The 13,943-nt window shown below is 33.4% G+C and overlaps 1 long non-coding RNA gene across 1 annotated transcript in view; it reads right to left on the bottom strand.

Annotated features, from left to right (window-relative positions):
- Nucleotides 1–13,943, bottom strand: part of LOC132681929 (uncharacterized) — a 292,491-nt gene that overhangs the window by 29,212 nt on the left and 249,336 nt on the right. The window contains exon 3 of the long non-coding RNA XR_009611331.3: nucleotides 10,223–10,324. This is a non-coding gene — a long non-coding RNA (uncharacterized LOC132681929). The remainder of the gene's footprint in view (nucleotides 1–10,222; nucleotides 10,325–13,943) is intronic.

Genomic DNA, 13,943 nt, shown 5'->3' with positions numbered 1-13,943 from the left:
TGGAATATCTGTCACTGAATTTGTCACTTTACCATCATGGGATCATACCTATGTCCATGAGACAGAATGCTGAAATGAAAATATAAATAAAGGCTAAAAGAACTTTTGACCAAATTTTAACAGTTTTTCAGTACTTACATAACAATTTCTTCAATAGTGATGAGGAAAGGTATTCAAGGCTTATTTCACAATATGTTAACTTAACAGCAGTTCACAGTTATAGGTGCTCTCAAGACAGATAGCCCTTCTGGGCTACAAACGCATGAGGTTTATGATGGCAAATTTCAAAAAATGAGTGAGAGGATCAAATCATGTCAGAAACAATGTTCAGGAAACTGACAAAACTACGTAGAGAGAAATTAGAGAAAGCTGAGAATTCTCTAAGAGAGAGTTGGTGAGCATTGAGAGAGCTGCTGCTCCCATTTTTTTCTGTCTCTCTCTCTCTTTTACAATTAATGTAACCCATTTCCCTCATATTTGAGGGAAAAAATAAGATGTAGAATTCATGAGCAATTTTCATTGTTAGAGTGGAAACATCTACCACATAGATATTAGAAGAGTTAATATTTTATGTTACCTACTTTGGAATAAGGAATGCCAAGCAATAAAATTTGACACTCAATCAAAAATTGAAATGATGAAAAATACTTTTAGCTCTTAGGATTCTTCAAAAATGTAATGTAATTAAAAAAAGAACAGCATATGTCTAAACATCTGTGTTCTTTATACAATAAAATATCACTTTATGTAAGTTGTTTTGAGAACTCTCTAGTTATTTGGTCAATCAACTATTTAGTAATTCTCTGGGGTTTCACAGTGAAAGGATTCTTCATTGTTCTTATGAATTTCTACATTTTAGATTCATGAAATGTCTTGGCATCAACTACAATCAACTTTTATTTCTAGACTGAAATGTCTATAAAAACCACTTTGGGAATTATGTTTTGTTTATTTTTAGTTTAGATGCTCATATGTTTCATAAAGTATTTTACTTCAGTTGGAAAATATAAAAATAAATTACAAGTAAATATTCAAGTAATTTTACAAATGAATTTAGAAATTTTGATTGTGTTTCAGAAGCACAGGATCAGTAATAACATTCTTTAAGTTTGATGCTATTTCATTTATATAGTGTCCCACATATGGAGTCTCAGAAGAAGCATAACAAATTTCAAAAACTCTATGTCATAGACCTAGTAAATGACAGATACTTGACTCAAACTTAACTTCTGACTCTCTAGCATCCATCATGTTTCTCAGTTTTTTTTTTTTGTTAATCTGCTTTTGCTATTTTATTACCTATTTATATAACATAAGGGAAATCATTTAAAATTATAGTTTCTGCATATATGAAAAAGGAAAAGTTGGGGTGCCTGCATGGCTCAGTTGGTTGAGCATCCGACTCTTGATTTCTTTTCAGGTCATGGGATCAAGCCCCCCTGTCTGGCCCCACGCTGAGCATAGAGCCTGCTTAAATTATTCTCTCTCTCTTTCTCTCTCTCTCTCTCAAATAAAAAAAAAAGGAAAAGTTTTGTTTGATGATCGTAGAGTTCTCTCAAAGTCTGAAGTATATTAAGATGACACTGATTCATTTGTATTTCTTTGTTTATGGGCCTGAACAAAGCCATATTAAAATCAATCATTTGCTAAATAAATAATAACAATATGTTATGTTAATTTATGGGGCAAAAAGTCCTAACAAGATCTAAAGGGACTTAGAAGCACAATGCAAAAAAAAAAAAAATGTGCCAAGAATTATAATTATGTTACTAGCATTGACAATAAGTGATCAGCCAAAGGGAAAAGAAAAAAAAAAAAAGGAAAAAAGAAAAAAAGTCCTGTATTTTGTTGAAAAGCATCTTTCTTAATGAGGGTTACTTATTGGGTTTTCTACACTTAGAATTATTTTTTAATATCTATGTCTTAAACATTTCCTAAAGGTAATATTTATAGACTAGTTTTTATTTTCAAGATGTTCTCACATATTTGATCTTGTTTCATTCTATTAGAACACTCTGAATTAACTTGAACAAAGGTTTAACTTTATTTTGTAGGTGCTGAATTTGATATGCTGAAGAAGAATGTGTGAAAAATATTCATGGCTGCTTAGTGAAAGATGGTTAGGTAAAAAGCGTGTCTTATAGCTACTAGAAACTCTTCTCACACACAAAAAATGCACTATGATTTTTCCTTGAATGATGGCTCGATATTTGATGATTATGACTAACAATGTACTTTTACAAATCAAATAAGATAATAGTTAGCTTTGTGAACAAACCTGAAAATCATTTCCCAAATGGAACATTTACTTCTATTGTTAATATGCAATGCTTTTATAGTAAATGTATTTTAAGTCTTATTTTTATGAATGTTACACTACTACATTTAAGAGTATAGAATTATTATAGCTATCCCTAAGGAATGTAACCATTGTATAGCACAAAAGTTGTACTGGTATTTTAAAGACTTAAACTTTAAACAACAAAGTCTTGATTTAACAAATTGAATCCTCAACTGGCTCTATGATACCTGAAAAATATCATTATTGGTGTTTGCAGACTAGGTCCCTGGACACTGTTAATGAACAATGATACATTGTACATAAGCTTTGGAGAAAGGATGTCTGTGTTTAAGAGATGATTAACAAATTCAGAGAGTAGCCTGAATTTAGGAAATATCTGGCTCCATATGATCCGCTACTATTTTTCCCTCAGTACAATCATTTTACACCATTTCTGTGAACCATTTAGCTAGAGCTTTTTCCTCTCTCCTATCAGCGAAAATCTTATCAAATGAAATGAGTAAGTGGCTGGATAAAGATGCCTGGGGTTTCTTATTTAAGGTCAGTGGCAGGGCGGGGTATTGTTACATTGCCATGTTGTGCTAGGCAAGGGTTTATTTATAATCTAGAGCACACACATCCACAAACAGCTTAAATCCCTGCTCTGTTCCCAATAAACATTTAACATATTCTGCTCCATTTACAATAGGACTATAATCACGGCTGTAGATGCTGGATCACCAGCGCTGCACAGATAGGGGAATACAGAGATATTGACTGTATGATAGGTGAAAAACATAATTACAGGTGTTTGCAGAAGACTGGATCCCTCGCCACTTCTAATGAAGCAATGATACATTGTACATAAGCTTTGGAGAAAGGATGTCTGCACTCAAATGTTGGTGCAGCCACTGACTATTTCAGTTAAAGCCGAGGGTCATTTTTCTCACATTCAAAAAGAACGATGCCAACAAGATTATTTCTGAAATCCACTGAAATTGTAAAATTCAGTGACTTCTTGTATCTTAAAATTTAGTATTATAAAATAAGTCACTTTTTTCTAATTATCCTTCACTGAAATTGTAAAATTCAGTGACTTCTTGTATCTTAAAATTTAGTATTACAAAATAAGTCACTTTTTTCTAATTATCCTTTCTTTCAATGTTCAGTGTACGTCAGTAAATGTTGTAAAACGCTATATAATGAAATTAAAAATATAATTTATTTAATCTTCTTTGCTCAAGTTTAAATCAGGAATTACAGCCAACCTTTTCTTCTCCAGCTGTTTTTGGAAGTAATAAGCCTGAAAATACCACTCTTGTGGTTATCAACGATCACGTATGCGTAAAAATTTCTAGTATTTATATATATACGCACTAGCAAAATTTAGTAAGCAGATAACCAGGGCTATTATCTTTTAAATTATAAAAAACATTTGTCACATCCCACATCATAGGGATTTTTAATATGAATGCCTGTATTTGCACTTAGATGGCCTGGCCAAAGAAAGTGCCAGGCTCTGCCATTACGGATATAACAAATGTCTACAATATTCTTAAGATTTGTGATGTTGTAAGCGTAAGTGTAAATTTTGAATAAATGTATGGAAGGTCAACAATGCATATTTAAAAATAGGTAACAATCCATACATTTAGCATTGACTCATATATTGCAACTTGATGGTTTGATTCATTTTTGTCCATTTTTTTAAGAGTTTAATAATCAAAATATATCATCAAAATTTTTTTTTCCTTATATAAAATTTAATTAGGTGGAACTAAAATGAGAATAAGGCTTCAAGACAATATATCTTTTTCCATTGCTCTACGATGTTTCAAATCAATTCACAACCAAAGCAAATACTAGCAAATTTGAATTACATCTACAACTCTTATTAACCTTCTAAATGACCTATAATTTCAGTTCAATTATGTAATAATTGTGTGTAATAAAAACTTGAATATGGAAAATAGAAAATAAGTCCTCTCTATTACTTAAATAACTTCATAATGTTAGAATATGAATATACATATAATATACATATTGAATAAATGATAACTACATACATAATTATATACACATACACTAAGTTATTATTTATTCATCTTTCAGAGAACATTTCTGTGACTCCCCCACCCCCAAATGAATTTTGGATTGTATGCAGAATTTTACACAATGCTAATTTAACACAAGTTCATTTGGGTGTGATTTTCCCTCCAAAATGCTTCTAAAAACTCATTGCCAGCATTAAGACAGTAAGTAAGAAATTTGTAATCATGAGTATCAAGGAGTTGGTGATGTCAGAAACTGAATTCAAAGGCCTGTTAAGGCCATGCAGTAATGTTTATCAATCAAAAAGTCAGATATCAGAAAATAGGGATAGGTGAGTTCTGTGATAAAAGTTTTGTGTCTGCTCTTCTTAATGCAGTTTCCTCCCTCCCCCCACCCCCAGCCCCAAACTGCACTGTACTTGAGCTGGCCAGCATATGACTCTTTTTGCCTAAGGGCTTTCTTTTGTTACATTGAGATGCACAGATGTGCTAAGATTAAGGTTCCCTAGGCAAGCCCTCAACCAATAAATGAAGGAAATTTGTGCACCAGTATTCTGGCTCCCTTTCACATGGAAGGAATAGCTCTGAGGTGCTTGCTCTCAGAATTCACCAGCAAGATTAAGCTCCAATTACCCACAGCAGAGGCTTGCTTGCTAATGCACCCTATGTTGGATTTTGGCTCTTTTCCCTTCTGTCTCACTTCCACTTTCCTTGCCAGGGTTTCTTAGATCACCACTCAAATAAACTACTTGTATTCAAATATTTGCCTAAGGATATGCTTCCAGGGGAACTGAAAACTAAAATATCTGTCTAAATGTGTTTGAATTGCAATAAACAAAAACCTGTAAAAGGCAAAATAAAACACACGCATCTCCTAATCATTCTAAGTCTTTACTGGAAACTTTCAATCAGGACCTACTCACAGGGTTCAGTCAGCAGGCTTAATTCCATTTTTAACTGTGGTCACAGAAGAGGTTGAAGCATATCGGCCCAGTATGATTCAAATTGGAGTCATTTTTATGCTAGTATATCCCCAAGCCTACTGGTTTTTTTTTATGCTTTTATGACTGAATGCCTAGGAATGAGGCAATTCATGAAACTGTTATGAATTTTAGTTTAGAAACCCTAAGAACAAGATACCTTTCTTCTGTATATTTTTGATAAATCAAATCAATCTTGACTTTAAGCATTTATTCCAACAGGAGAATGGGACATTTAATCTGCACCATTATCATTAGTCTCCCTTAGCATGAGGGCAGAACCCGGTTTCTTAAAGCCAAAATGCATCATGATCCCCTCCAGTTGTCAATTTAATAGGCAGTGATGATATCCCCTTTATTCCAGTAACTGTGTCCTCTTCAAGTCAACTGTTGTTCATGTTTGGGTTACCACACTGTTTAACAATGCTCAGATTTCTAGAACCTTCCCACATACCACAAAGACACTAAGAGGTCCTGCCAGAGAACAGGTGAAAATCATGGAGGAGTCCTAAAGAGTTTTGGGGTATTTCTGGGAAATTTCCTTTTGGTCTGAGGAAATTTCAAACTGTCTCAGACTCTTTTTCCTCTTCTTTTGTTTCCTTCTCCTTTCTTCATCTTCCTTCTCCACCTAACCTCCTTTGCCTCCCATCTCCCATTACCATTGCTTCCATCACCATATTCCCTCTCATTTCAGCCTTCTTCTCAAAAAAAAAAAAAAAAAAAAAAAAAAAAAAAAAAAGTTTATAATGAATTACAAGGCAGATAAGAAAGTACCCTGAAGTACATTTTTGCATTCCGTGTGGGCACAAACTTGCCCAAAGGTTGAGAAACATATGCCTTGCGAGTAGGTTTATCAACAAGTAAAAAGAATATCAAAGAAAAAATATCTTAATTCATACTTCAGCATTTTTCTTCACTATAAAGTTAAATGGAACCCAATCTACATTATAAATTAATGTTTGAATTTAATACTGTGTATCCAAAGTGGGGTAATTATGATAATAGATTAGCATGTTGCACTTAATAAGAAGAATTTGCTATTTCTCTTTAGTTTTTATCTTGTCATTTTTTTTTTGTTTTCTTAACAATCTATATGATAATATACATTATATGTTGGAATGGTATTCTGAGAAAATGTGATCATTTTGTTTTCTTACTACTAGGAAATACTAAAAAGTAAAGGTAAATCTTCAGGAGCCTAAAAAATATTTTTTTCTACCATGTTTTATCCCAGGTCTTAAGAGTACTGAACACAAGACTACAAATTGAACCTTACTACTTACAGATGGATATATAGATAATTTCCTGTAAATAGATCTTCAAATATGTACCCTGGACTGCTACCAAGATATCGTGGTTACTCTACAGTGGTGAGCAATTACAAAGAGACCCTAATTGTCATGGTGATGCTTTTGTTCATAATAGTATTTTTGGCTTTTTTAATTCATGTTTTTGTTAATATTTTGCTGAGTGAATCCATGGGTTAAGTTTTCAGAAATCCATTTCCTGATGCACTGCATGTCTAAAAATGTATTTTTCCCCCCACACTAATTATTTACTCAAGCCAAGTATAGAATTCTAGGTTCAAAATCCTTTTACCTCATCACTTTGCTAAGGCTAGTTTGAGTTTCTTTACTTTCATTCTTAAGCTCTGAATTTTTTTTAGAATGTTACTGCTATCTTTAATGAGTGGAATTTTTATTTTTTCATTATTTCATTTTTATTTTTTTACTTCTAATTTTATCCTGAATAAAAGCATATGATTTAATTTGGTTTACCCTAAATGTAGAACCTAACACAGGGACCGAGATAGAGCTAGTTTATTCATTAGATAATACTGGGAAGCAAGAGTAAGGAAGCAGAGAGCATGAGACAGAAAGGGGGAAAGGCAGTGTAGGGTATATTACTGAAAATGCTGATGTAGCCAGTGGGTAGTCAATTCCATCAGGACCTCTGAGAGACACACAGGCACATCTTATGACTTTTTGTCTAAAGGCCAGGAGGTTGTAATATCTTCCCATGGCTTCCACCCTCTACCAATCTCCAAGTGTTTTAATTCCCCCGAATTCCCAAGATTCTCTTATATGGAGCACAAGAGCTCCTAGAACTTCCAAGAAATACTGAGACAGGAAAAGAGAAGAGATGTGCATTCGTCAGGTAAAACTTGGTCAGCATACCAAGCACCACAATGGAAATCCTAGGTGAGGGTTTGACAAAGAGAACAAAAAATTGTATAGTTAAGTATATGGTTGAAAAAGTAACATGAAACTGTTACTGAGATCTAATTGATCTCATCTCTCTCTCTCATATCTCAGGGGTTGCTGGGCTCAGAAAAACAGCACTAACAAATTCCCAGTTGCTGAGGGCAATGCTCATCTGTCATCTTAGACCCATTCCCTTCTTTACTTTATCTACACTTTCAATCTACTACTCTTGTATGCACCTTAGCAATGCCTAGAAAAAGTACTGTGTTTCTTGACCTTTATCTCCCCACTCTCCTAGGTGACCAGTTGTATCACCTTAGACTTTTGCACTTAAAAAGTCACATCCTTTAGGTCATTGTTGGTCTCACTTCCTTTCATCACCAAGAAGGAAAACTTATCAAAAGAGTTTCCATAAGTTCTCACCATCATCTCTACTATTAAAAGATAAACTGATGCAAATTGAAAAATTTTAAAGTTTGATTGAGCAAAATTGATTCAAATCAGGCAGCATCTAATCTAGCAGATAGAAAGGAGCTCCAAGGAGCTGTACAGAATGAAAGACTTTTATAGGCCAAGGGAGTAGGACAAGGAAGTTGCACTAGGCAATAAAGGAGGTTGGCTATTGCAAGGACACTTTCCCTTGGGAAATGGAAGGGGTCTATCAGGTGGATTGCCTAATTAGTGTTGATCAGGTGATTCTTGACTGACTGGTTTAAGATTCCATTCCTGGGAGAGTAGAAACTGTAATTATGCTAAGTCATAGTTTGGTGACATGGGTCTTAATATAGGCGATTCCTTTTGAAGCCTGTTGTCGTGTTTTTAATATGACACACTTTTATTATTTGTGGTCATAGATTTGTCTCCTTTCCTTCTATGAGGATGAACCACCTCAGCTCCTAGCTAAGGTCAAGCTCTCTACTTGGTTGCTGTATGCTGTTGGGGAAATACAATTACAAACAAAATTTCCTGCCAACCCAGGAAATCTCTTCAAAGAGAAAGAAAATGGTTTTATTATTGAAAAAGCATTAAACCAGAATGTGATGTATATCAAAGGTAGTCTGCTAAAGACAGAAAGAAATTATCCATTTACATAAGTCAAACAGACACAATCCATTAGATACATCTTCATGACAAACTATTCTTAACTAGGAGGAATTGATGGCACCATTGGTTACACATAGTTCATCCTAAATTCACCTGGTAATTATGACCATCTGTGTTAGCTAATTGGCTTTATCCAAAGGAAAAATAAACTTCTATCTTTATGAGAGAAAGTGGTTTTGCAACTTGGAGTGAGGCACCTACTGAAGTGAAGCCTATCTTCTCTCAGAAACTGGGAAATAAGGGCTTTATATTCCTTGATGGTTCTATCTCAAAGGGAAGCTTTCCAGGCCCCTGAGAAAAACATTCTTGACTGTGAGACCAGCAAGAGTTTCTTAAGCTTTTAAATGATTTACATACATGTATCAAAGGGGCAGAGAAAGAATTTACAATTACCTAAGGAAAATGCTACCTAAAGAAAATGTTCCAAGAAAAGGAAAGAAGTGGGGAATTTCCTTCCCTTTTTGCATGGGAAAAAACATTACTTTCACTTTGAATTTGTTTTTACCCTTACAATTCCATTCCTTCCTTTCTCAGTATCATCAGATTCTTCTATTCTCTGGACTGTTCCCATAAATATAAAATATGCTGTGATTTCTCTCAACCAAAGAATTTAAAAAATTAAAAAAAAAAACCTATGTGCTTTTGACTCCACTTTCTATCGATGTATAGTCCTATCCTTTTCTTGACACAAGATTTCTTGAAAGAAATTTCTGTATAATCTGTGTCCAATTTCTCTTTCCAGGCTCTTTTGAACACACTCCACTTACAACAATATCCATAGTGCTGTTTATTCATCTTTCTTTACTTATCAACAGCATTTAACACATTGACTAAATGTGTGTGTATATTTATCTGTATATATGTATATATACATGCATAAATCATACATATATAATCATACTTCACATATAAATGCACATATGTGTATATATATATATATATATATATATATATATATATATATATATATATACAATCATATTTCTCTTGCCATTTTAATTTCTCTTCTCATTGGAACTCATTTCTTCATTTGGTTCCTAGTTTGCCATACTAATTTTCCTTCTTTCTCTAGTGAATATTCCTCAGTAAGCTTTGTTGGATTCCCCTCTTCAAAATCCCAACGTCATAACACTAGAGTCTTTCTGTCCTTGAACTTAGCCTCTATCTATATTTACTCCTTTGGTAATTTTATGTGTCCCTGGCTTAAATACTACACACAAACATATACTAATTATTTATAAATTTCTACTTCTAGCCTAGATCTCTCCTTTTATTTTTTTTTTATTTTTTAATATGAAATTTATTGTCAAATTGGTTTCCTAGATCTCTCCTTTTAACCACAGACTCATGAACCCCAATGAATATCAAACACACACATAAATTTAACATACCCAGAGCTGATGTCCTGATATTCCCCACACATCTGCTCTTTCCACAGTCTTCCATGGTTTTGTAAATGGTAAACCTGGTCTCCAGTAGCTCAGGTTCCAAATTTGGAGCTATTACAACACCTCCCCATCATCTCCTATTTTTCTTTTCCTCCTTTATTTTTCTCCTTTGTTCTTATGACTAGACGATATGTTGGACATTTTACATGCTTACCTTGATTACTTTCTACTCCTTCGGTAGAAAGTAAATTTCATAAAAAATATTTTCTTCATCATTACATTCTTGTGTTTGATCCAATGAGTACTCAGTAAATATCTGTTGAATTAATGAATAAAAATGAATATTTTCTCCATTAGACAAATTTTATCTTTAATTGCCTGGATGCTAAACTACAAAGGAATAAAGAGGAAATATGTTGAGCTACTAAGATGGATGAATCTGAGGTTGAGAAATCCAATTTAATGAGTTCTAAAGTAGATTTATATAGCATTACTAATGAAAGTTATTTCGAATTTAAAATGTCCATGCCTGTTCTTGTACCTGGAATTTTCATTAGTTGGATTATAACTGCAACTGATCAAGAGAAATTTTGGTATAGAAAATTCAATCTCACCAGTTAAAATACATTAAGCTTACTCAGAAGTATTTATATCCTCTTTACAATAGGTCATTTGCAATATTTCATAAATAATGTGCTCTCACCAGTATTTTTCTTTTTCTCCCCCACTCCTGGGCTTGCTAACTTCTCTTCTATTATGCTTCAGGTAATCTTACTGGCTCTGACAATTAATTTTTTTTCCCCAGTTCTACCTTCCTTTGTGATAAAAAGAATTGAGTTTTCCCTGGAGTAAACTGCGAGCGCTGTAGGGAATAACTGTCTTCACTTCAGACATCGGTTGCTCAGAAAAACTCTAGACTGATATCTCAGCATGTAGACACAATTGTAGATGTTTCTTTAATAATCTGCTTGTGTTCTCTGCACCAAGCAAGGAAGGCATAATCTTTAATATCTAAGTAGACAAAATTATATTTATTTACAAATCATTGTGTTTTTCTTTGGCTTGACATCAGTCATTTGGTTGAGCTCTCTAAAGTCACACTTCTTTTGATCATAAGCACGTTAACAGGTAGTATTTTTAGTATGTTTTAAAATTGACCTCACTCTAGAAAAAGTAGTCATTCCTTTTGCCATGAAATTGTTTTGCTAATGCTATTAAATAATAACCATATTAAATTGATAAGAATTTAAATAATGTAATATTTTCAAACAAGAATTGTACTAAGAGCAGTGATATTTAGAATTTAGAATGCCAATAAAGTCTTTTAAAATATAACATGGACAAAATAAGCCTTAACATAAAAATAAATATGATTTTGAATGTAAAAGGTTTCATCTTAAAAATGTGAACTCCATTTTGTATTCAAAAATTAGATTGTGACTTTTTCTTATCATGCATTACAGTCACAATTGTATGCCCTGGAAATAATACCTTGTGTGTGATTATTTTTCTGAGAATTATATACATGTTAACTCCACTTAAATGGAAAATACTATTGATCAGAAAAACTCATAATTTTGTATTTAAAAAATTATACTTTAAAGACTATTCCTGTCAGCTTGAATCCATAGTTTACAATGGGATCGTCCATAAATATAGATTACATCATAAACTATCACCATACTGAAAAAAAATATATATCTTAGTCTATGTTGATGCCACTTACTATATCTCTCTGAAGGATCATGTTGGAACCCCTCTACCCTTTTACTGAATTTGTGTAGACAGTTGCAAGCATACTGAAGATTTTTCATTCTCCCTTGCAAAACGCATAGTCTCTGTATGTTAGTAAGAAGTAGGTTTGTGTCAAAGGAAATTGAGAATCGCTATGTTAACTATTTCTCTGCAAATGATATATGTATTCTTTATGGTCACCAGCATATATATTTTTTTTAACTGGTAGAACCATCCTGGAAATAGAACAATCCGTTCCTTTGATTAGAGACTGAAGAGAAATGAAATAGGTTTCATAATATACAATTTTATACTGGGACTTACATGTGCACATTCATTCATTCATTTTGCTGAATAAACAACCCTTATAAGTAAAAAAAAAAAAAAAAAAAACAAAACAAAAAAAACCCAAAACTATTCATATTGAATGTAAAAGGATCAGGCTTTAGTTCACTGATATTTGCTAACCATCTAAATTTTAACAAGATTACAGCCTATGTTTTATGTTTCACTATTTTCTCTTTTATGTTTACCATATTTTCTGGTGCCTAAAGAGAAGAGATGCTAACAATATTCTCTGAATGAATGTATTCACAGATTTAATGGTAATTTAAGTTTACAATAAAAGGCAATAAATACAGATTGAAATAGCCAATGATGATATTTTCTGCATAGGTTTTCATAAAGAAACAGTTAAAGTGATCTTAGCATATTTTGAATAATAAAACTTGAGTTGTCAATATTGTAATATTTGGTGGCAAACATATATAATGTAATATTGATAAAGTCTTTTCACATTTTTTATGAGTGAAGTGATACTATATATAAATAATGTTAAAATGTTTACAAGGACTAGAATCATGAAATGACTGATAATTTAACAAATACTAATTGCATACTGGTGGAAGTTCTTTCAAGGGAGTAGAAGCAATGTTGGAATCTCAAGGCATCCATTAAGTGCTTCATGGTCTCATGAAATTTCTTTTATTTTTTATTCCTTCATTTATTTTGAGAAAGAGAAAGCAGGGGACGGACTGAGAGAAAGGGAGAGAGAGATTTCCAAGCAGGCTCCACAAGAAACAGGGCAAGATCCCATGAATCGTGAGATCATAACCTGAGCCAGAATCAACAGTTGGGACACTCAACCAACTGAGCCACAAGATGCCCAATCATGAAATTGCTAAACAAATAGTGGTAGTTCCCCCATTGGAGGGGATACACTCTGTGTATATAGTATAGTTCTGAACCCTATATATACATTTTTTTCTGTATATACCTACCTGTGGTAAATTTAATTTATAAATTAGGCATGGTAAGAGATTAACAATAACTAATAATAAAATGAAACAATCATAACAATGTACCATAATGCGAGTTATGTGAATGTGGTATTTTCTCTCAAAATATCTTAACTGTTACTGTCCTCACCTTTCTTCTTGCAATGATGTGAGATAAAAAATGGCTACATGATGAGATGAAGTGAGGGGAAATGATGTGGGCATGATGACATAGCATCAGGCTACTAGTGACCTTTGGACTGTAAGTCAGGAGCAGAGTCATCTGCTTTGGGGCACAGCTGACCTTGGGTAGTTAAAACCATGAAAAGTCAAACAGCAGAGAAAGGGGGAACTACTGTACTATTAAAATCCCTGTTATATCGCATTCTTTAGAGGAGGAACCATCCTCAATTTTTAAGAAAATAGCAGCCTTTTCCTCAAATTTGTCTTTATGGATTGTTATAGAACTTCACTCAGTCTGTTAAAACCAAGTGATCAATAGGCTGCCTATTGTTTTTTAATTAATAAAATTAATGTTTATTTTTTTGAGAGAGAGAGACAGAGTGTGAGTGGGGGAGGGGCAGAGAATGAGGGAGACACAGAATCCGAAGCAGGCTCCAGGCTCTAAGCTGTCAGCACAGAGCCTGACACGGGGCTGGAACTCACCGACTGTGAGATCATGACCTGAGCTGAAGTTGTACACCCAACCCACTGAGCCATCCATGCACCCCAACAGGCTGCCTATTTTATCTAGATACAACATATAGCTTTGCAATTTACACTGAATTTTTAGATGTATTCAGACTGATGTGTTACCAGGATATTTTTCCCAATAAAAAAGATTTTCTTTAAAATATGACTTGGGGTCCCTGAGTATTTCAGTCATTTAAGTGTCTGACTCTTGATTTTGGCTCAAGTCATGAC

The sequence above is a fragment of the Panthera onca genome, chromosome A1 (genome assembly GCF_046562875.1).
Source record: "Panthera onca isolate mPanOnc1 chromosome A1, mPanOnc1 haplotype 2, whole genome shotgun sequence".
Taxonomy (NCBI): Eukaryota; Metazoa; Chordata; class Mammalia; order Carnivora; family Felidae; genus Panthera; species Panthera onca.
This window is presented reverse-complemented; position numbering and strand designations above follow the sequence as displayed.